The sequence below is a fragment of the Ambystoma mexicanum genome, chromosome 3q, assembly GCF_040938575.1.
Source record: "Ambystoma mexicanum isolate Mex_15411 chromosome 3q, UKY_AmexF1_1, whole genome shotgun sequence".
Taxonomy (NCBI): domain Eukaryota; kingdom Metazoa; phylum Chordata; class Amphibia; order Caudata; family Ambystomatidae; genus Ambystoma; species Ambystoma mexicanum.
In genome coordinates this window covers 1,283,231,723-1,283,253,317 of record NC_090926.1, presented here as the reverse complement: position 1 = coordinate 1,283,253,317, position 21,595 = coordinate 1,283,231,723, and the positions used below count along the sequence as shown (strand labels likewise).

Here is a 21,595-nt window from a genome sequence, read left to right as displayed (position 1 = left end):
AGTCTCCCATTAATGTTTGCACTCGTTGGGAGGCCCTCCTGGCCCCCTTCCTATCCTCTAAGGTCATCATTAATGTTTACCTGAATGGCACCGTCTTGGTCCAAGGCCCCCAGGCCAACCTTCTCCTCTTTCATAGACGTTCCCAGCACCTCATCAATTTCCTTTCTTCTCCTGCTGTCCCATCTCTCCCTTCTTTGGGTTCCTTGCCCCCCCCTCTGCCTCCTCCTTGGCTACCTTGCCCTCTTCTCCTTCCTCTTCTGCCCCCCCTCAGGCTCCTTCTACACCTCTGCAGGGCGTACCTCTGATTTGTACCCCTCCCCGGAAGTCTTTCAAGGTTGGCAACCTTCTTTATATTGCCACTCTCAATTCTTGCTCAGCTGTCAAACACTCCGCTGACATCTGCCGCCTCCTGGACTCACCGAGACATGGTTCACGGGCAGCTTTGTCACAAGCTTTGACACTCTCCTTCCTGATGCCTACCGGACCCTTTCCGCGCCCAGATCCAACTGTTCAGGAGGGGGTGTAGCCTTGATCTTCCCGGAGTGGATTCCTGCCTCTGTCATTCCTATGCAGGCATACTCCTCTTTCAAATGCCTTGTCTGCAGGCTATCTCTCTCCTGGTGACTCTCTTACCTTGGCTAGTATCCTTCGACCACCTAGTCAGATCGCCTCCTTCCTCTCTGAGTGGGTGGACCTCTCCTCCTCCCTCCTGGCCTCGACCACTCAACTCCTCCTTCTTGGAGACTTTAATATCCACCTGGATGCTTCCTGTCCCTCCTCTGGACTCTTTTGCGACCACATCGACTCTCTCTCACTCTCTATTCTCCTCTCTGGCCCAACTCACTCTGAAGGGCACACCCTGGGTTTCTGATCTCCTCAGACCTCCTCCTCTCTATCCCCTTCACCACTCCTCTCTCCTGGAGTGATCACTTTCTCCTTTCCTCCCATCTCTCCCTCTCTACCCCTCAGGCCAAGCCAACTCCAGCACTGTCACCTACCTTCTCGGTCATCCGACCCATGAAGTGTGTGTCAGGTGAGGCTTTGGCCACCACTTTCTCTCCCCCTCCTCCTCTTCTGGCTAACTCACATCCTGACACAGCCCTTTCCATGCTCCACTCTTCTATCTCTGATACTCTTGATGTTCTTGCCCTTGTCATGAGAAGATCCGCTTGAAGCCCAAAGCCAAGTGTGACGTATGGTATGACTCTGACCTCGTCACTCTCAAACGCAAGTGCAGGGTGGCTGAGAGGAAATGGCTAGCTTCTTGCGTATCCTCTGACAAACTGTCCTGCCGCCTGCTCCAAAAGCAATACTGGCGCTCTGTCCGCACTAAGAAGAGAGCCCACATCCAAGCCTGTGTCTCTGCAGCATCGAACAACTCGACCGAACAAGGCATCCCATACCACATCAGCAAAACTACACATGCACAAACCAAGTGTTGCATATCCTAAACTCATGTGCAAAATGCAAGACAACAGCTCCAGAACTCATCACTCACATAAACGTACGTAAACGTACATGCACACCAATTGTTGCATGTCACCTAACATTCCTGCCAAAGTGCGTGGCATCATCACCAAAACACATGCCACAGCACTAAGACACACACACAAAACATGCATTTCATTAAATAAGTCATGCCATACTCATGCCATACTCCAACTACAGCATCTACACACAGTGCAGCGCAATAAAGTGCACAAATGAATATACAATTCATTCAGTAAGTGAACAATAAACGCACCCACAAATTCAATAGTGAAAATTACTTTCCATTGGAATTAACTTAATGATAACAGTCCTTGCTGAAAAGACCTACAACTAGATATTTGACAGAACTCATATCCTTAAATGTCCAGTCCATAAGTCCATGCTGTGCCAGGCAGCATCAGTCAACCTACAAATCCTCAAACTTGTTGCGTTCAAGGGCACCCCACTGGTAAAGGCAGCCCAGCCTACCGCCAAGCAGAGCGCCCCGACTCACATGTCATCTTGCGAGCAACAAATGTTGCAGTGCACTAACCCGCGCTGAACATCACAGCAAAACAAAAACATGCTTATGTTCGTCCTTCGGATTGAGAAGGAACAGTACTTCCCCATACCACAGCACCTCTGGCGGCAAACTGCAGCTGGCACTCCAATCCTCATATTCCAGCTGTCCCGTGGCCGTCAAGATGCCGCACATAAACTGAAGCAAGTACTTCATTGCTGCGACGAGCGTGCCCTTCTGTAATGCTGGGATTCCCACGTCACCTCCATCAGCTCTCCGAACACTGGGGAAGATCATCAACACACTCACCAGCCCAGTGACGTCACCACTTGCAGACATGCCTCAAGGGGGAAAGGATCTTCGCCCCCTACAAACGCTGCAACGGCTGCCGGTGCGGATGCCCCCCACGGCACCGAAGCTAAGGTGCCATCCACTCCATGGGACAGGTGCGAAGTTCACACATGGCACTCCGAGGCATCAGCTGCACCTTCATCAAACTCCAACACAGGAGCTCCATATGACAATCTATTCCGCCGTAGAACCTTAGCTTCCCTCCATATAGTCAGGAGTGCAGTTCCATTTTCTTTTTCACTTCTGGCCCCCATCTTGGAGGCGCCATGCTAACCTTGGGCAACTCTCCTTACGCTGAGAACACAACACGGGAGACAGGCACACAGGCACTCGCAGGCTTTCCTTGCCCTGGGTGGTGGAATGACTCCTGGGCGGGCAGTGGGACCTCTCCTTCTTCACAGGATATACAGGTACACCAGGAGATAAGAAGCACAGAGGAGAGCCCATTGGCTCCCACAATCAAGGCAACATCTTTCAACTGCCCTGGGTGGAATTACATTCAACCACAAACATTCCAGTCACTCTCAGAACATTCCATTCATGACATACATCACACCATGCATTCAGGGAGCAGGGCCAAGCAAGGAACCCAATCATAGCACACCTCCTTCCGTTCCACCCAGTGCTCCAGATAACATTTAAGTGGGAGTAGTGTACTCCCTATTTATTTTAATTGGGATTAAAATGATTTTTTGGGGAGTACAAATGTAAGGCCATTTCCCAATGGGAGTATATAAGTGGGTAAAAATGTTTTAACTGGAAAAGATGTTTAATAATTATTTATTTGTGCCTAGTTATTTTGCTCATTAAAATATGCATGTTTACTCCTTTCAATCATGCAGCAATAATAGTAGTTTCCTTCTCAAGTTAAACGTGCACTACTGGTCCAACCCTATCCATGGAACTGTTTGGGTGATTGCAGGGGTACAACGTACTAAGTGTCTGTTTCTTAATATTTGTTGGGAGTATTTTTATTCCCTATTTTCATTTTTGAGGATTGTTTGCCTATTTTTGGGGAGTAAAAGTGGCCGATACACCCCTTATCTGTATGGCTGGTTCCACCACGCAAGATGCACTTATACAACGGGACTGCACGCCACACACACCACAATCACACACATACATGCACATCTGCTCAACCAGCAGGGTCAGTGGTTGTCCAACCAGGCTTAACTAAAATTCAGGCAGCGGTCCCACACTAACATTGCAACGAACCACAACCACCAAGACATCACACAACACATTCCACCACCCACTGCCACCAGCTGGTCTCCAGCCGGCCACGCTGGAGCGCTACCTGCCCCACCTTGGGTCTACAAACTACATCCAGAACCATCATACACAACCAACGTCCAGCACTGCCACTGGCGAACTTCAGGGCTGGAAACCCACAAGCACATAGTGCCCCTGCATGGGCTGGCACATGGCACCACTACACAGAACTAACCCTCATCACAGACCACTCCAAACTATAAAGCATGTTACTGATTAAACACAACCACGCAGAAGGCAGCTGAGAAGAGATGGCGATGGTTGCCAAGCCACCCAGAATCATCTGAATGGGGACTGGCAGAACATTCCATCTGTGGCCTCATTTAGTCCCTGCAGCCACTCAAGATAAGACCAAGCCACCTAGAATCCCCCAAGCAATCTTTCCATTACTGTTATTGATGCTGACACCAATTCTCATTGTGTTCCCCATCTATACTGCCACTGTGAGCCTAAAGCATTTGCAGTCCCCCTCCACCTGCACAGGATGATTGCTGCTTCTGGGCTTTTTCTCGCTTCTGTGTCTCTCCAGTCGGCTTTTCTTCCTCCTGTCACATCATCCCCAAGAGCTTCATCCATTCCTACACTCTGCCAATAATCTTTTCTTCATTTCCCTTCAGCTTTTTCGGGAAGAGACAACTGTACTTTAGGCTCCTTCTTATGAGCGCTTTCATAACAGTCTTGAACGCTCTCCATTTGGCTGATGTCACTTGTGCCAGGTCATCAAATAGTTGGACCTCGCTTCCTCTGATGTGCACTTTCCCTCGTTGCTTTACAGTGTTCATTACCCTCTGCTTGTCCTTAAATATGTGCAGCTTCACCAGAATGTCTTGCGGGATTGCCCCTGGACCATTCCTCCTTCTACCCACCCAGTGCACCTTTTCTATTTCCATTTTCTGCTTCTGTCCATCATCCACCACTCCCTCAAACAGTCCAATAATGCATTCTTCTGAATCCATTCCTTCCATGCCCTCGTTCAAATCTGTGATTCTGATGTTCTCCCTCCTCGACCTGTTTTCCCAGTCCTCGCATTGTTCTTCTAACATCAGTATTTTCTCCTCTGCGCTCGCTTTGTGACAAGTCTGGGACTTTCTTGACCATTTCCATGAGTTGCCCCATCACAGCCATTATTCTGTCTCCCAATCCCGCGATGTCTTTCATGTTCCCCGCTATTGCTTAAGACAGATCCTCCTTAATATGCACAGCCTCTGACATGACTGTCTCTGTGATGTCACTTTTAAATTTAGCCAGTGCTGAGCCCAAGTCTTCCTTCGTTAGCAGCATAACCTCGGTCCCCCTCGAATCGTATCTGGGTTTGTGTGGTGGTGCACTTCTTTTTCCTCACGCCGTGCGCTTTGCTCTTCTCCACCTGTCCTCTCCTTTGTGGTCCCATTACATTCTGCACATTCAGATAGGGCTCAGGGGTGCTCTTAAGGACGGTATTGCAGGCCTTTACCCTGACTCTCGTTTCAGGGCACGCTCTCAGCTCTCTGACCGTGGGTCCCATCGTTTCCTCCTGTCTCTCGATGGCAGATCCCAGCACACTTTACGATTATACCTCCTACCCCAGCGATGCTCTGGCACACTTCCTTCTATTTCATCCAAACATCTTCCATCCACTCTGCCCCTTCCAACTACACCGTCTCCTCCAGTCCCAGCTCATTCCCCTTAGAGTGTGAAGCGTCCACCTTGACTCATGTCCACTGTGGCTCTAATGTTCTTATTCAAGGGCCCTCCCCATCCTCTCCCGTGGTCTGATTAAGCAATCCGGGGCTCCCCATGGCTCACTTAGGCTTTGCTGTCATATCCAGCCCCTCCTTCCTCACAAGGGGTCTCTCCTGCTGCTTGTGGCCTCTCCTCCACTTGATGCCAGGTCCACATACCTACAAACCCCCTGCACCATCCCCTCTTTGACAGCCAGTCACTCCCGCTGCTATGATGCCCCTGTGTGAGATTTGTAGGGGCTGCTCGCCAACTCTAGTCCCCCGGTGTCAGTACTCCATACTTTCCTAGTCTTATGGCTCCCCCCTATGATGGGAGAGCTCATGCGCTGACTTGGTGTTGTTGGTCCCGAGTGCCTTCAAGCAAGCTCCCGCTAGTGCTCTGAGCTCGGACTCCAATCAGCCGCAGGCCACCTCGGTATTTTCCCAGACACCCGCCTAGTGGTTTTAGCAGGGGTGCTGGCTTTGATCGCCCTCTGTCCCAGGGCCACTCCGGTGTCTGGGCCTGCTCCGTATACACCCGGCACCTACCTGATGGTTTTAGTGGGTGTCAGGCCCTGCAGGTGGCCAGTAGTTATTCGTAGGATTGGAAGGTGTTTTGGAAGGGCTTCATGTCAGATGTGGCATTTAAAGATAGAGTTTGGGCATTTGCAGTTAGGCCTCTTAATTAAGGCTAGTGTAGAATCCCAAGTCAATATGGAACAAGTTACTTACCTGGAACTATTGTTCTCCAGCATGGTTCTGGCATGGGTTCACATGCTGATGAATATTCCCCGTCGTCAGGCTGGGAATACTCAGTAAAAAGAAAAACAGTTTCACTTTCACTTACAAACTGTATTCCTCCTCTAAATCAATCACTGTCCTCTGGGTCATACTGCCCCCATCCAATGACAGTCCTCTCCCTAAGCCCCTCCTCTGGCAGCCATCTTCAGATTTGGTAGCACGTAAAGTGACAGTATGACCAGGAAGAGCTGCAGAGGGGACGGAGGGGGAGTTCGCATGTGAATCCATGCCAGACCCATGCTGGAGAACAATAGTTACAGGTAAGTATTTGTATTTGTTTATGATTTATAAAGCGCACCGAACCATGAGGTAGCTGGGCGCTGGACAAGGCTTAAACGTTACATGCATAGGGATACAGAATCAAACAGGGCAAATTGTGTGACCAGCGGTTACAGATGGTATGCAGACAAGAAATTGCATTTACAGATAAGTGCAAGGGAATAGGTAACAACGAGTGGAGACACACGTGTGGCAGCACGGTAGATGGGTGGGGCCTTATTGGAGAGGTTTGTTAATTAGCCAGTTTTTTATTCCATGTTTGAATGAGAGGAAGGATGGTTCTTGTTCCTTCTCCAGCATGGGGTCTGGCATGGATTCCCATGCTCATGAATAACGAATGCACGGGAGGTGGCAAGCCTCAACAGAAGCAATTAACTCTTACCTCTGGAACAAACTCACCTCAAGAGAACAGGTTGTGTAACACTGCATGGCCGACTCTGGACTCCTCCCTGGAATCCCTGTCGATGCAGTAGAACTTCGTGAAGGTGTGCGTGGACCTCCACGTAGCAGCCCTGCAGATGTCCAGGGGCACACCAGCTAGGAACGCCGTCACTCCAGCAATCGCTCTGGTGGAGTGGGCTCTCGGACGGCCGGGCAGCATTCGGTTCACCAACCGATGACAGTGCATGATGCAGCCAGAGAGCTAACTTGAGATGGAAGCAACAAGGCCTTCCCATGGTTCACAGGACCAAAGTTCATGAACAGCTGTGAAGTCTTTTGAAAACTCTTTGTGTGTGAAACGTAGAAATTCAGTGCACAAGCAACGTCCGGCGAGTGCAAGGCCCTTTCAGCCGGTGACAAAGGTTTCAGGGAAAAAACAGGTAACATCAAATGTTCGTTGAGGTGGAATTCCGACTGAACCTTCGGCATGAAAGAGGGGTGCGTCCACAGCACCACCCTCGATTCATAGAAAGTCAGGTATGGCTGTTTGCAGGATAGGGCCTGTATCTCACCCACCCTCTCGGTGTAGGTGATTGCCACAAGGAAAGCCGTTTTCCACGAGAGGAACTTTAGAGGGACCTGATGCATGGGCTCGAAGGGGCCTCCATGAGCTTCGTCAGAACCATGTTGAGTTCCTATGGAGGGGCAGGAGCCTTCACTGGCGGGAAAGATTGAGAAAAAAGTCCATTGAGGAACTCCTTGACGAGTTGATGAGACCAAAGTGAAGACGTTCCTGAAAACGTAGTGTAGCAGGAGATAGCCACCAGATGTACCTTGATCGAGGCGTGTGCCAGGAGAGCCATGGCCAAGGATAGCAAGTAAGGAAGAATCTGCGGGGCCGTGACCCCCAGAGGGGTAATCTTCTGCGACTGGCACCATGTAGCGAAACGCTTCCACTTTTGACTGTAGCACTTCAAAGTCGACGACACCCTGGCATTGGCGAGGACATCCCTGCAGTCCACAGACAATTCATATCCTCCAAACTCTAGGGCTGCAGGAGCCAAGTGATCCTTGGTTGTGATGCATGATTGCACCTCCTTCTCTGCTGAGAAGATCCGGGACCGCTGATTGCTTAACAGGAGGCGCCGCTGACAGGCTGAGAAGGTCCAGATCCTAAATCTGCCTCGGCCACTCCGGGGCATTGAGTATCACCTTGCACTGACACTATCTGAGTGTGGTGATGACTTGTATCAGGGGAGGCAACGGAGGAAAATCATACAGAAACATCCCTTCCCAAGGGAAGGAGAACGGGTCTCCCAGGCTCCTCGGATGGTGAAATCTGCTGGCAAACCTCTGAGATTTGGAGTTCATCGCTGTCGCAAACAGATTGATCTGGGTCCTACCCCACTTGGCGAAGATGTGGTCCACCTGGTCCTGCCGAAGTTCCGACTCGTGGCATACTTCCCTACTGAGAGAGTCCGCAATAGTGTTCTTGACTCCCACTAGGTGAAGAGGGATGAGGAACATTTCTTGTCCAACAGCCCAGCGACCCAAGTCCTGCGCTTCCCTGGAGAGCGCCGGGGATCGAGTGCCCCCGTTTCCTGATGTAGAACACTGTTGTAGTGTTGTCCGTGAAGATCCTCACCACCTTGCCCTTGAGAGACGGGAGGAATGACTTGAGGGCCCAGAACACTTGCCGTAGCTCCGAATGTTGATATGGAGATCCTTCTCCTCTGGCAGCCACAGGCTTCCGGTGTGCAGATGCCTGGTGTGGGCTCCCCAGCCTTCCAGGGAAGCGTCTGGACACTTGTATCCAGCGAGTGTCCAGGAACTCCTGAAGAGGTTGTATCTGTAACCTGCTGAGCCAGATGAGGTAGATGCAGGACAACATCATGCCGACCAGCGTCTTGATGGTCCGCACCGGGTCCGCCTTCATCGACAACAGCTGCTGCACCTTCCCCTAAATGGCTGCTACCCTCTGCTCCAGGTAGGACACTGTATTGAGTCTGGCTCCCAGGAACTGGCCGTTCTGCGATGGTGTCAAGCAGGACTTTGGATAATTGATGGAGAATCCTAGATCTGTCAGCAGCTTGACGGCCGCCTCTGTGTGTTCGACAGCCAACACTCATGAGCGGGCTCAGATGAGCCAGTCGTCGAGGTATGGGTATACGTGCATCCCCCATAGACGCAGATGGACCGCCACTGGTGCCAGGCACTTTGTGAACACCCTGGGGGCCGACTTCAAGCCCAAGGGTAGGGTCTTGAATGGGCAGTGCTGTCCCTGCACTATGAAGCGTAGAAACTTTCAGTGTTTTCTGTGAATGGGGACGTGGAAGTAGGCATCCTCTAAGTCCAGCGACGTCAAGAAATCCCCTCTTTACAGTGGCCCGAGCATGTGTTGCAACGTGACCATCCTGAATTTCAGAGACTTGAGGTTCTTGTTCAGATGTCGTAGGTCTAGGATGTGTCTTTTTTCTGACCAAAAAGTATCTGGAATAGACTCCAGAGCCTTGGAGTCACTGTGAAACCAGCTCTATCACCCCTTTTCATAGCATGGCCCATACCTCCTCTAAGAGCTGAGGGATGTGCTGCTCCTGACAGGCCATAGGAGGGATCCGTGGACATCCAGTGCTGAAAATTCAGGGTATGTCCTAGGGCAAGAGCGTCCAGCACCCATCGGTCGGTGGTGATCTTTTCCCACTCACTGATGAACCTCATCAGCTGGCCTCCCACGTGGGGGCACGGGTGGGGCCCCGACGTCCTGGTCGGTTCAGGCTTGCTTCGGTACCCTGCCCTGCGGGCGACGGCTATGCTGTCCTCTGCCACTGTAGGGCTGCGAACGGCCTCTGTAGGCTTCCTGAGTTGTGGATCTGGAAAACTAGCAGTACAATGAGGAGAAACCTTTTCAAGACCTGCCCGACTTTTTTCTGGAGGAGTGAAAAGAAGAGTCGTTTTCCTGGAGGGTGCCAAGGGAACAGGAGGTCTCTATATCCACCTTGTTGGCCTGCAGGGACTCGTTGTCATGATCTCTGCTTCCAAAAGGTCAGGGTTTTCCCAACTCCCTTGGAAGCAGATCCATAACCCAGGTTCCGAGTGCCAACCAGTCCCAATTGGGACCTTTTGGACCCAGTCCTGGCGCCAGTGGCACCAGGCTCATAAATATGCCCAGTCCCAGCGCTGGAAGCGCCGGGCTCATAATGCTTGGGTGGATTTACCTGCAGCAGACCATGCTGCTTACTTGCCTGCCAGTTGAGCCTCTGATCCTCTTCTGTTTGGAACTACTTTTCCTGTTGGGTGGGGCAGGAGCCACTCCCTAGATTCAGAACACTGGAACTCTTCTGGAAAGCAGGAACTCTTTTCTTACCTAGGCGTGGCTGTGGAAAGAGACACCTAAGCACTACAGGAGGCTATTTAAACCACACCCGATGGATGAATCTTGCTTTGCGTTATTCTGCATCCTCTGCAGCAGAACGCTCATCGTGTCTTCTGCATCTGATCCTGGGCCTAAGGAAAATTGCTTACCATCCTGAATCCAGTCTTCAGCAACACCTATAAAGACAAGAAAGAACAGGTTAGCATTACGGTCTTCAGTGACAGCTCTTCACTTACCTGGTCCATCGGCTGTCAGCAACGCCTCGCGCTGCATTCCGGCATCTGAAAGACAAAGGCTTACCTACTCTTCGTGCGCTTCGGAGGTCTTCACACTGCATTCCGGCATCTGAAAGACAAAAGCTTACCAACTCTTCGCACGCTCCGGAGGCCTTCGGCGCTGCATCCCGCATCTGAAAGACAAAACAAGGTGCGTTTAAAGACATTGGGGAACTTTAATACTCACGTGCCATTACTCCTTTCCACATCTAACCCAGTGGGTATTCCGGCACCCTGCAGCCGCTCCGAACTTGTACCTGCAAAATAAAAAGACAGTTAGAGCGCATCGTGAAGCAGGCAACAAGCGCTTACTTACGTGCTTCCAGGCGCTTCTATTCATCACACGGGCTCCATCTTCAACTCACTTCAGCCCGTCATCCGCCATCGCCGGAACCCTGCAAAACAAGAAACATCAATACTAAAGACTTTAAAGACATTAGAATTACTCGAAACTTACCGTTCGTGCAGTAAACGACGGACAGCAGTCCTCTGAAGTCAAGAGGCCTGCTCCCCTTATCCAGTGAAGAAACTGGTTACAGCACCCTGCCCCGAGGCAGATGGAGAGCACGGCGTTCACTTACCTAAGGTGAGAGCGTTAACCTTTGGGGTTCTACAGGAGAAGAGAAAGGGAAGAAGAGAGAGACATTCAATAACCCAGTTCCTTAATCCCATATTTTCTATCTGCAGACATCTTACCCTTCAAGTCAGACATACAGTGCACAGAGGTCCAGCCCAAAGAGCCAGCCGTGTGTTACACATCACCTTTGAAGATACGGTATACGCCCAGTCAAGACCGGCGCCTCTACGGGAATCAGGTGAGCGTTACACTCGTTGATGACCTTCCCGAAATGGTTATCTCCGTCAAAAGGCATGTCTAGTACCTTTGCTTGGACCTCCTGGAGGAAATTCAAAGCCTTCATCCAGCCTTGGCGACAAAGGCAGACACCGTTACCCATCTGCCGGAACCCTGTGTCGGCAACGTCCAGTGCCACTGTGATGGCGTGATTCAAACGCTACCTCCCCCTCCTGAAAGAGAGCAATTGCCTCCGTCCTCTTGTCATCTGGGAGGAACTCCAGAATTGGACCCATCTTGTACCACAGCCCCCTGTCATACCTGGCTAGGATCGCCAGTGCATTGCCCGCCTTGAGGGTGGACACTGCAATGTAAATCACCTTCCTTCCCGTGGCGTCCGTTTTCTTACCCTCACTGTCCGGAGGGACTGAAGATGATGATGACGGGTAGCTGACCGTTTCACTGTATACGGCGATGGTTGCGATCTCAGGCACTTGGATGCAGATTTGGGCACCCAGTACATCTTCTCCAACCCATCCCATTTGGCTGGAGCCGTGCAAAGGTTCTTCAAGCGGGCCAGGCCCTCCTCCCACACGTCATCCAGGAGGGGTACCGCCATGATTGTCTTCCTCTACGCCATGCGTCAATGGTACAAGAAACCCTCCTTCCTGGTTTCCTCTGGCACAAGCTGGAACAAATCTGAGGCTCTGGCGATCATGGAATGAAACAACCCCACCTCGTCCAGTGGGGATGCCCTAGGTTGGCGGGACCTGCCCCTCCACTGCAACAATATCATTGTTGTCGTCCGTCGTGGCTGTATCTGTCCCCATACCCGTGCCTGGGTCTGCTGGGGGTCAGGGAGCAGACACGGATGTGGAGGCTGAAATGGGGGCGTTGGATGACACTTCCTCTTCTTCGCTGGTGGCTAATCGGGTGCCTGGGGGACCATTGGAACCAGCCCGCGTGGCATTCTCTTCTGGATCTCCGACACCAAGGTGTGGAGGGTTGATAGGATGTCCAGAAACACATCCGTCGGCAGAGTTGGCGTGATCGAAACACTAGGACCGCACCCTCATCGCTTGTCTTCGCTGCCATCCTCTTCCACATCCTCGTGGACCGTGTGTAAGGACTACAGGTCCTCGTCAGCCTGAGACTAATCTGGGGCCTCCTTGCCCCCCCATCCCTTTTTCCACCCTGATGGGAGAGCCAGCAGACCTAGTCAAAGTCACAGCGGCGGCTTCGCGCCTTGGAGGGAGGGATACCTTCTGTGCTGTGGGGGCAACCGTCTCAGGGTCAGCTCCCTTAGCTTTCGAGAGAGCAGCTGCCACTAGCTCTATCGTCTACTAAGACTTATCCTGTGCCGCCTGGGCCTTCTTGGACAGTTCGGCCTTCTCCTCCGCCTGCAGCTTTACCCAGGATTCCCAGCTTGATGACAGGGAATATTCATGAGCCTGTGAGTCCATGCCAGACCCCATGCTGGAGAAGGAGGGCAGTGAACTAATTTGATTGGCTCAACAAACAATGCTTTAGAATGTGTTTTGGATTGTCTACCTGCCTTTCAACACAAGAATGTCAGTTACTGGTCATGTTTTCTGACGCTCCTTAACTAAGGCCTAATTAGAGATCTGAAGAATTTCTACAGAAGCAAGAAGACTTTGGTGTTAGCAGATTTTCGGGAGATCAGAGGTCCTAAGGTGGGAGCGTACCAGTTCAAAGAGACAGATTGAGTAATTGCCATAGTAATCCACAAAAAGCAAATTAGCCAACTGCGGTGTTGTTTGAAGTAATTGTAAATATTGTACTTAGTTACTTGCCGATCGGCAGCAGCAGTGTGAGAACACTTTATTTTGTATGCTGAAAGACTTGTGTGAACAGCGGCGCTTCGCTGACTTCTATAAAGTCAATGCGCAGGACGTGCACATGCTCAGAAGAGCAACAGAAGCCTCCGAAAATACCAGAGCAAGTCCCTTTAGTGCCACGCTGTGTTTCGCTCCAAAAATGCTTGAGGTTAGAAGGCATGTGGGGCACAGGAGGCGAGCTCAAGCGGCAAGTGCTCGCAACCGTTCGTTACCCTGAAGCAAGTTTACAGCTTCTCTGCGAACAAAGCAAACATAAGCAGCATCAGCGCATATGCGCGTTAAGAGGAAAGTAGTTAACTCCTCAACAGTTGTGGTGCACAACAACTTCAAGATTTCCACACTCAGTGAAAGGGAATAAGGACTCTGCATGAGAGTGGAGTGCTAAAACTGAAACCTTGCTCGTCATGGAGTTAAAACATTGTAAAGGCTCTTGAACTGCTATTTTCCTCGTCACAGAGTGCATTATTCAAAGTCATTGTAGAGCTCTTGAACTGTAACAATTCCTGTAACAGAGTGCATCATTTAAGTCATTCAAAAGGATCCTGAACTGCAACTTTATCCCAGTGTTTTTTTAATTTGGACGGTGTAAGAACAACCTAGTATAGAATTTACAGGAACATCCAGTATATCCCAGAATATATTGTTCAGGAAATGTTGTAATGCCGCTGGGGCGTTACATAGCCCCCAGGGCATGAATAGATATTCATAGTGCCCATATCTATTATGAAATGCGGTCTTCCACTCATCTCCTGCTGCTACTCGTATCAAGTTATAAGCTCCCGGTAAATCCAGTTTAGTGGAAATACTGCTATGTCGTGCTTGATCCAGGAGAACTTGAATGAAGGGTAGAGGACATCGATTCTTGATAATGATATCGTTCAACTGCCTGTAATCAATACATGGCCAAAGTCCAGTGTCGTCCTTCTTGGGTATGAAGAATATGGGTGCGCCAGCAGGGGAGGTGGTGTGCCGGATGAATCCTTTCTCAAGGTTTTCTTTCATGTATTGTTTTAACACTACATTAGCTTTTTTGGTGAGGGCATAAATCCTTCCAAAGGGTGCTTGGGCTCCTAGGAACAGTTTAATCTCACAGTCGTATTGCTGATGTGTTGGTAATTTATTGGCTTCAATCAGATCGGAAAGATTGGCAAAGTCCTTAAATACAAGGGCTAGACCCAGGATGTGAGTTAATGCTACACAAGTTGGTAATGTAGAAGGAACATTCTCCCCTTGGTGTGGGACATGATAGAGAGGGGAACAACCTGTTCCTTTACCCGTGAGTTTATGGTGCTTCCAATCGATCCAGGGGTTATGAGACTGCAGCCAGTAAGGGGCTGCTATGGTATCAAATCGGATGACCTCATGATGGGGTTGGGAGCAAACCATGGTTAGTGGTATGGTTTGTTGCATGATGGGTCCTGAAATAAGATCGGATCTGTCTACTGATATGATGGATGCGAATGTGACATCAATGAAGCTGTCTGTGGTTCCACTGTCAATCATCGCCATCACGTCTGTTAGGTCTCGAGTAGCTCCTTGAAGGGGTGACAGAGTCGGTCGATGCTTTCACTTGTGGAGGGACCGGTTTATTGCTCGCCTTTGTCCCTCCATCTATGGACGAGCATTGCCGTTTTCCCCCTTTGGTAGAGGTCTTTTCTGGCAGATTTGAACTGGGTGGTCATGGCTACCACAATAAAGGCGCAAGTTTCCTTTTCTTCACCTTTCTCATTCTTCGGGGGTAACTGGTCCTCGTTTACTACTGAGTTGCATGGGTTCCCACTCTGACCCTGAAGGAGGTTTCTCTCTCTCCAATGGAACAGGTGTTCTTCTCCATTCCAAGCATTTGCGTTGCCCCTTGCGATCCTACCATCGCTGATCCAATCTGATTACTAGGGTAACATATACGTTTAGGGTGGCTGGTAGTGTGACTATTTGACTCTGTGTGAGTATTTCACTATCTCAACCCTTTTAAGAAGAGGGTAAGTTGAACATCATCAGGCGAGATTCTGAAACTGCGTGATACACCATAGTAGGTCCTTATTCGCTCAATTAACTTTTTTCTGACTGGGCAACATACTTTCTGCCGAACATGGTCTGTAAAGCCTCAACAAAGTCATTGTACCTGTTAATGATGGGGTCATTTGCATATATAAACGGTGTAGCCCAAGATAAGGCTGTCTATTCGAGATTACACAGGATAAAAGACGCCTTGGCTAAGTCCGAGGCATAGAGAGCAGGGCGATTCAGGAAGTGTTTTTTACACTAGGTAATGAAGGTTCTGAATTCTTTAGGGTCTCCCCTGTATTTACTGGGCATAGGAGGGGTAGGGATATTAGGGCCTGGGCTTTTACCAGGAGCGGCAAGAGTGGCTGGGGTCAATATTGCCTTAGAGGTGCTTGGAGTCTTTTGTCAGCTAGGCTGGGATGTGGTTACCAAAGGACCAAATATGGGACTCTTACTTATCATAGAGTCAACCTTGTTCTGAAATACAGTTATTGTTTGAAATAGGACTGCATTTTCTTGTCGAGTAGTGCTCACTTCTGACTGTAGATTAAACATGGACTCTGCCGATTCTTTTAACAGGGTCCCCATGGTTCGGGAAGGTCATTAATGGTCTTGTATTCTGTCGGGAATTGATACAGACGTGGGCCTTCGGAAGTCATGCAGACAGGGTACCAAGGCTGGAAAAGAAAAGGGGGTATGGTTATATAACCAAAATGACAGGGTACCAAGGCTGGAAAAGAAAAGGGGGTATGGTTATATAACCAAAATCCCCTTTGCTACTCCCCTCCTTGGTACTGTTAGAATGCTGCAGTAGTGCAGGAGTGTTTTGGTCTTGGAGCTTGTACAACTGCACACAGGGTGAGACAGAGGAGAATATTAGAGGCTGAATATTACTGTGCCCTCCCTCTTGGCTCCCCTTGATTTGGTGTTTTCCTGAAAAAGGTGGGCCAGTCTGCTATAGTGGCGACAATCCAATCCATAAGGAAATGCTCTGGGTTTAACATAAATTCTCAAACATAATGGAGCACTACTATTAGATCAGAATCCAAGGGTTCGGTGTATTCATAAGGAGGAGGTAGTTCTGGAAGCAAAGTGTCTTGAGGGAACACACTAGGCTCAGCGCAACGTTCTTTGTGAGCGTTCCACACTTGCTGGGTGTTAGGAGGAGGGAAGTTGAATAATGCGAGTGCTAATTACCTAATGAGTTGCCCATAAATGAGATGCTGGAATCCTTCCGCTTACGAAGCGTGGATGCATCGTCCTGGAACGAGGCCCTTGATCCTTTCTGAAAAGGAATCATAGATGCCTTGAAGGGACAAGGGTTACCCGCTGCAGCCGGAATAGAAGACATGTTCAGCCGAATGCCGCTGCTTGAAGTAGCGGATCACTGATGCACTGCCTGTGACTCCGTAAGTGACCAGAAATAGAATTGACGCCATTACTGAGTGGTAAAAACATAATGGGCACCCTACCTGAGTCTGTACCTCTGGGTCCACCACGGCTGCCACAATCAACCTGGTAGGTGGTGGGAAGTTGGAGGGTTGGTGTGAGGTTGGCAAAACCTTACACACAAATACAGAGAGATTCATCATACTCGCCCCAGTAACGATAACAGTAGAAACAAGAATCCTGACAGACTCATCATACTCGTCCCAATAATGATAACAGTAGAAACAAGAATCCCGAGAGACTCATCATACTCGTCCCAGTAACGATAACAGTAGAAACAAGAATCCCGAGAGACTCATCATACTCGTCCAAGTAACGATAACAGTAGAAACAAGAATCCCGAAAGACTCATCATACTCGTCCAAGTAACGATAACAGTAGAAACAAGAATCCCGAGAGACTCATCATACTCGTCCCAGTAACGATAACAGTAGAAACAAGAATCCCGAGAGAATCATCATACTCGTCCCAGTAACGATAACTGTAGAAACAAGAATCCCGAGAGACTCATCATACTCGTCCAAGTAACGATAACAGTAGAAACAAGAATCCCGAGAGACTCATCATACTCGTCCCAGTAACGATAACAGTAGAAAGAAGAATCCAGAGAGACTCATCATACTCGTCCAAGTAACGATAACAGTAGAAACAAGAATCCCGAGAGACTCATCATACTCGTGCCAGTAACGATAACAGTAGAAACAAAAATCCCGAGAGACTCATCATACTAGTCCCAGTAACGATAACAGTAGAAACAAGAATCCCGAGAGACTCATCATACTCGTCCCAGTAACGATAACAGTAGAAACAAGAATCCCGAGAGACTCATCATACTCGTCCAAGTAAAGATAACAGTAGAAACAAGAATCCCGAGAGAATCATCATACTCGTCCAAGTAACGATAACAGTAGAAACAAGAATCCCGAGAGACTCATCATACTCGTCCCAGTAACGATAACAGTAGAAACAAGAATCCCGAGAGACTCATCATACTCGTCCAAGTAACGATAACAGTAGAAACAAGAATCCCGAGAGACTCATCATACTCGTCCAAGTAACGATAACAGTAGAAACAAGAATCCCGAGAGACTCATCATACTCGTCCCAGTAACAATAACAGTAGAAACAAGAATCCCGAGAGACTCATCATACTCGTCCAAGTAACGATAACAGTAGAAACAAGAATCCCGAGAGACTCATCATACTCGTCCAAGTAACGATAACAGTAGAAACAAGAATCCCGAGAGACTCATCATACTCGTCCAAGTAACGATAACAGTAGAAACAAGAATCCCGAGAGACTCATCATACTCGTCCCAGTAACAATAACAGTAGAAACAAGAATCCCGAGAGACTCATCATACTCGTCCAAGTAACGATAACAGTAGAAACAAGAATCCCGAGAGACTCATCATACTCGTCTCAGGAACTATCTTTATTACGGCTGAGAAGGCCTTTCCAGGAGAAGGGATTCATTCTCCTGGAACCTCTTTTTGTTTTGCTGTTACAATCTTTAGCGGTAGCTTCAGCGTAGGGTAGATTTTGGATGGAGGGCAGACTATTTTGATTTGGACTACCTCACTGACGATGAACACCCTAGCTAGATTTCAGTTAGGTAGGGAAAAACCCTTTTTGGTAGGGCTAGATAGGCCTTTTTTTGTTTATTATTTGAATAAAATCACAGGTAGAAATGACACCTCTTTGTCGCCTCCTTCTTCTGACATACCAGAACTCACTAAGATCAGTTACTTTTAAAAGGCCCATGATAATCTTCTCTAAAATCCCCCCCACACAATAAGAGTTTTACCTTTGAAATTATTTAAGTTCTAAAGTGAGATTTGTGTCCCATTTTGGACACCAAACTGTGCGTGTATCTGTGTATACATCGGCTGGTTTACTTTTTAGTGCTTTAACTTAATGTATCTGTGTTGATAAGTAATGAATGTGTACTTGTGTAGACAACATATTGCTTGTCAATCTCTTATGTTTGTTAAGTTGAACCAAACTCTTTATCTAATTATCCTCACGGGGTCATTACAGGTTTTCCGGTATCCCAAAGGAATACCGGCAAACAGAGTTACCGTTACCGATGACTGATATCTCAGTATGACTGGGAATTTACAGGTGCTGGCAACTGCGGTAATTCCCCATTCCATGCAGTCCGATAGGACTCCATGGAATGGGGAATTTCTGGTAATACTGCTTGTTCTTTGCCGACGGAGGCCTGATTTACCTCCAGCTCCTGGCTGGAGGTAAATCAGTCAAACCCCACCGGCAAACTTGTAGTTTGGTGGTGCGGGAAAAGTGGTGGTAATGGAATTACCCCCACTTTTACTGCCATGTGGTTAGGAATGCAAGCACCCCATATTCGCATAGGAAAACCTGGACTCAGGACATTAGGTCCTATTTAGATTAGGAGTTGTTCGAAGCTATAACTTGTTTTGTGTCCCTCCTATACCCTTGCATAGCTACGTCCTCTTTCCTCCTTTTTGGTATTCTCCAACCTTGGTGTCTTATAGTAATAAGAAATTGACTTTCTGTGCTTCGAGACTTTCACTGATGCTGTCCCGCTGCGTCAATCACTTTCTAAGTGGTGGTTTTGCAGACAATGGTGCACTCTCAGGTGCCTAGGTGAAGTAGCTAGACTGAAGGTGGTTCCATTATGGTCTCCACCTCCTTTTTTACGAGTCCTCGAAGTCTCAAGTTCCCTATACCCAGTATCGGTCTGCTTAGTCTCTGGCTCTTCATCCATGGCTTCTGTCGAATCCTCGACTGACAAATAATACGCTGAACTCCTGGAAGCAGATCCCACGGGTGTATGACAGAAATGCACGACTCCCTGAAAAACAGGCAACATTTCTCATTTCTTTGACACTTTGCCCACACCTTTACTCGTCCTAGAGTTCAGTTCACATTCTTTTTTTCAAATGTATGACTGCAAGCCGGACCCCCATTTTGTTCTCCCCTGACTTAAGGGTTTTGGGCTTAACCCTTCTGTAAGTCGTGCATGTTATGCCCTTGTGGTACTGCGGTAGGCCCACAGGTCCGAGTTTGTGTTGTAGCAAGCAGCGATTAAACCCAGGGCTCCAGATAAGATTTTGAAGTTGGGAGTATTTTACTTGCTGTTTTTTAAAGTTGGAAGTAAAAAGATTTTTTAGGGACAAAAAAAGTAAATGAATTTCCCAATGGGAGTATTTTATAAGCGATTAAAAATGGTTTAACTGGAAAACGGAAACGTTTTGTATTAATAGTTCATTTGCACCTAGTTATTTATGCACATGAAAAGATACATGTTTACTTCTTTCAATAAGGCAGTAATATTAGTAGCTTCTTCATGCCGATTATTTTTACTCTCTATTTTCATTTTTTGGGGAGTATTTGCCTATTGTTTGGGAGTAAAAGTAGCTTCTGCACACCATATCTGCAGGGCTGATTACACCTCAGGCAAATATTAAACAGTGTTGTGTTTGTATTGCCAAAACACTTAAGAGTGGTGAAATATATAATTCTCAGCAATATTTACAAACATTATCACATTCGACCTGCCCTGGGGATACAAAGCTTCGGACTTGTGCTGCCTGTGTAGTTTTCAAAGTCCAGCACACAGCGGTTTCCACGTGACCTACTGTGTGAACAATGAGGTTGAATATAGTTGGTTCTTGAGACATTCTGAGCCAAATCTTTCTCCTCTGTGCTCCATGACTGAACCCGATGGGGGAAGCAGGCACTTCATACAGAAATCTAATTATTCACCCAAAAGAAATAAGAAACACCAAAGATCACCTAAAATTCAGGAAATTACTAAAAACCTGGCTCTTCAACACCACAGTCTCAAACTGAAAACCGAAACAGAAAGGAAAAGGGATGACTAAACTAGAGTGGACACGGACAACTCCCAGATCCGACCGGGTAGCTCCCATGGCACCCGGACGAGTGACACCAAGTATAGAGTGGAACTCAGGCGACACCCATGGAGACGGAGTCAACAACCCCACCCAACACCCGCACTCCCCCCTTAGTTCCCACCAGGTACCACAGTGTTGTGAAACTGTCGGGATATTATCAAACATCACAATAACTGAGCTATGGACATTGGCAGGTGCACTGGCCGTATGAGTGGGAAGGAAAGACAGATAGGGCTGCGAGGGAGGAAGGGGCAAGATGTGAAAGGGACCTTCAAGGCCCAATGGACCCAGATCAGGACAGAGGCGCTGGGGTGCTCCCGAAACCCATATGAGGAGACTACAGAAGCCGAAGCCCACCGCCTGAAGTGAGAATAGAAATGCCAACTAATCAATTTGCACTAACAATTTCCCCCCTCCGCATATATCTCTCAAACTCCAAACCAAACACAACCACAAACCTACAGCACAACAAACCACACAAACTTCACTACATTGCAACAACAAAACAAAAACACACATAGACTCGCACAACAGTACACAACGACTACCGGCCGCAAACACCCCAGACCCAGCCAACAAACCCACCGGGCTGAAGCCGCCAACAGCACATCACTGCTCTCTTGCACTTTTCCTGCTTCCTCCCACTAACTCCTCTCCCTTCCTCTTTCAAAGCCACCAGTGCGCCAGGGGACCACTCCGGTGGCGATAGTGCACGGTACAAATGTCCTTTAACATTAACATTAACATTAACATCCATGTCAATGCCTACTTCAAAATCTAGAAAGCAATTTGTACTACGGTGACCTACCAACAACATGTGATAACTCTGCATTAGTTCAGTGCCCACTTGCAGACACAAGGACAGCACTCATGACAAAGGCACTACCTCATTCACTGCCAGGTCAGTGATAGTGCAGGCAACTTACACAGCATAATGAGAGTCCATGTCAGATGCAGAGTCCCTATACACAGCCACAATAGATACACTAACCCCATAGATACACAGGGCGGTGTCTGACACAGTGATCCCATACACAGGACAGCACCTTAGATAGGCAGGGCGGTGTCTAACACAGTGATAGCATACAGAGGACAGCACCATAGATAGGCAGGGCGGTGTCTGACACATGATCCCATACACAGGACAGCAACATAGATAAGCA

At 48.5% G+C, this 21,595-nt stretch overlaps 1 protein-coding gene across 1 annotated transcript in view; it reads right to left on the bottom strand.

The window, feature by feature from the left end:
* The window catches only part of LOC138447881 (mitochondrial adenyl nucleotide antiporter SLC25A23-like), a 538,577-nt gene that overhangs the window by 10,812 nt on the left and 506,170 nt on the right, over nt 1-21,595 (bottom strand). The gene's annotated exons all lie outside the window — the stretch shown is intronic.